Source organism: Adiantum capillus-veneris, chromosome 25 (genome assembly GCF_014529385.1).
Source record: "Adiantum capillus-veneris isolate H3 chromosome 25, ASM1452938v2, whole genome shotgun sequence".
Lineage (NCBI taxonomy): Eukaryota > Viridiplantae > Streptophyta > Polypodiopsida > Polypodiales > Pteridaceae > Adiantum > Adiantum capillus-veneris.
Genome location: NC_140955.1, coordinates 120,427,649 through 120,430,904, shown reverse-complemented (window position 1 = coordinate 120,430,904; position 3,256 = coordinate 120,427,649). Strand labels below are relative to the sequence as shown.

Genomic DNA, 3,256 nt, shown 5'->3' with positions numbered 1-3,256 from the left:
TTACAAACTTGAGATTCCAACACACATTGATTTTGATTCATTGAACATCCCCCATCAGATTTGTGCTCCTAAAACATTTAAAGTCTACTCTTTAGCAACATGCAAAAAGAATCTTATTGTTGTGAAGAAAAATACCTTTTTCTTTTTAAGCTTCAAAAACTCTGAAGCTTGATATTTCTCCTTTAGTAGCTCTTCAATCTTAGAAGTAGCCTATAGAAGTGGAAAAACATGGCTTTTTTATAACATTAAAATTAAGTAAGATAAGTATTTCATTAAATAAATATTCCATGTGAAGCATGTTTGAATAGTACCTTGCACTTTCGTGTGCTTTTTGTTTTTTGTTCTTGGCTTGCACCACATATAATTTGTGTCCTTCCATTAATTTTTTCCTTCACAAATTATCCAAGAATAGAAAGAAAATTTAATTGACACAACAAAAAGTTTTAGAGTGAAAAAAATACGTGAATTAGAATTGTACCAGTTTTGTGATATGATCGTCACACTCATCTAATTCATTGTTTACTTCCATATCCTTTTCTTGAAAGCAGTGGGACAAACTCTTCATCTTGCATATAGTTTCTATATGCCTGAGCATTAAGCGATTGAATTTGGATATCTCACACACACATACACACACGCACACAAAATTAGTTGAATTTACCTCAATTATTCCAATCGCTATCTTTGTGTGTGTGTGTGTGTTTGGGTGTTTGTGTGTGTGTGTGTACGTGCGCACTTGAGAGAGAGAGAGAGAGAGAGAGAGAGAGAGAGAGAGAGGAGTAAACCACACATACCTCATAAGCATTCCCATGGCATCTTAGGAACGTATGCTTCCGTCTCTCTCTAAACACATAATAACAAATTTTATCATCGTAGGTCATACATTATTGTTATTTTAAGATAAATATGCTTACGTGAGTAGCTTGTGGTTGCTCTTCTTCTTCTTTGATAGATATACAAGTGGTTTCTTGTGCACAAGCATCCTTTAGCTATTTCAATAACAACAAAAGTATTACTTTCTTCATCATTAGTTTTCATATAAATTTCCAATACCTTATAGGATTACTCACAAGTTTTGTGAGTGAACCATTTTCTCCTAGCTCACTTTCTCCTTGTAGTTCACTTTCTCCTCCATCATTCTCATGAAATTCTTGGTTATCATCATGTCATCATTCTTTTCTTTTTCTATCTAATTTCATGCAAACATTTTGATTATACTTTGACATAATAGAAGTTCATTACTTAGACAAAATCCTACAAAATGACACATATCATTGGGGTGCTAAAAGATGATTCATTGTTTGGTTTCTTTTTTTTCCATTTTCGTTTTTCCGCAAGAGACTTGATGGCCCATGTATAAACGTCCTTTTCTTTCCAATGATAATTTTGTCCAACTATTCTTACAGGATTAAGCTCGCCTTTATTTGTCCTTATTACATCCAACACGGTATTCTTTCTCTTTGTGTTATTTCTAAGGTCTCTAAATGGCTCGTATTTGGCAAACCATCCTCTAACAAACCCATAGTTTGAATAAAGAACTCTATGTTGGTTATTACCCTCTTCTAAGAGGAAATCCCTACCATAGAGTTTATTGGGTTCTCTAAGCTTAGGATGTGGAGGCCTAAACACCTGTTCATATATGGCTGGGTCATATTTCTCGTTGCTAGTAGTGTCAACACCTATAGAGATGCTAGATGGAGAAGAAACAACTCTCTTATTTCCAAGATGACTGGCCCTCCAAGAATCTGAAAATTTGAGGGCCTCTTCATTAGAGAAAGACAGTAATTTCTCCACAAAGGATCGTGGATAACTCATATCTAGAAAGACAAAGCATTGAACACACACATGAGCAACAATACATTTAAGTAGCAAAGTCTACCTCAAAAATCATACACACACTTGTCATTACTTTATGAGTAATGTTTTAGAAAGACATGTAAAGAAAATCGTGACAATGAATACAACAATTGTCATGTATAAAATAATAGGCATTTTAAACTACTTCCACAAGTATACTAGCCATGCTTGCATACTCTATGAGCAAAGTTATACAAACGATACGTAAATAATACCATAACAATGAATACAATAATTTCCATCCATAAAGTAGGTCTCATTCTAAACCATTTCCACAAGTCTCCTAGAAGTTCTAGCATACTCTATGATGAGGTTCTAAGAAAGATATGCAAAGAACATTGTAACAATGAAGAAAGCAGTTGTCATCCATAAATCAATAGTCATTTTAAACTACTTCCATAGGTATACTACTTGCATAACAATGAATACAACAATTATCATCCATGAAGCAATAGTCATTCTAAACTACTTCCACAAGTATACTAGCATTCTAAACTACTTCCATAAATGTACTAGCCATGCTTGCATACCATATGAGTGAAGTTATACAAAAGATATGTAAAGAACACCATAACAATGAATACAAAAATTGTCATACATGAAGCAATAGTCTTTCTAAAATATTTCCACAAGTTTACTAGCAGTGATTGAATAAAAAGGGCTACCACAATTATATGTCTATGGAATGCCAAATAATAGGTATCCATCTAGCCACCTGTCCAGGCTTTATAACCTTTTTTTGTTTTGTGACTGTCCAATCTTTAATTTGAATGGAACATGTATCCCAACTTCTCCATTGATGCTCCTCTTTGCAAACTTTATAAGTGTTCTGTTGATATGCATCACGCTCCAATAAAGCAAGCTTTGCCCTTTTCCTTTATAATCAGTCTCTCTAATGACAGCATGTTGAATCTGTATTGCATTCTCGCTATTCAAGCACACTTGAACTATATCATGGACCTCCACTCATAATGCAACATTTCTACAACCTCCTTCCATTAACAAACTATCACGCAGCCTCAAATCCTTCACCTCATAAGCAATGAGCATCTGCCTCCTTGTTATTGTCAATGGAATAAATTTGTGAAGTATAGAGTGGATGGGCTGAACACAATCCCATGTGAAAGGCAAAGGGGCCTTCTCAAGCACATTCATTTGAGTAACTGAATCCATTAACAATTATTATGAGTCCCCGTTTCCCACAATGCATTGCTTGTAATACCGTCCACCAAAGAAAAGCATACAATTTCCATCAAACTCTGTTGAGAACAAGGATGTTATACAAGCTTTCTAGTGACCTCTGTCTTCCACCGTTGCATCCGCAATATCCACCTTCACTATGACATTAGTGACCACATTAAATATGTCCCCTTTAAAGAGGACCTTTTGGTATGTCTTT

At 34.7% G+C, this 3,256-nt stretch overlaps 1 pseudogene; it reads right to left on the bottom strand.

Moving 5' to 3' along the window:
* Positions 1-466: 466 nt before the first annotated feature.
* Positions 467-1,815, bottom strand: LOC147425557 (uncharacterized; annotated as a pseudogene).
* Between the last annotated feature and the right edge of the window lie 1,441 nt (positions 1,816-3,256).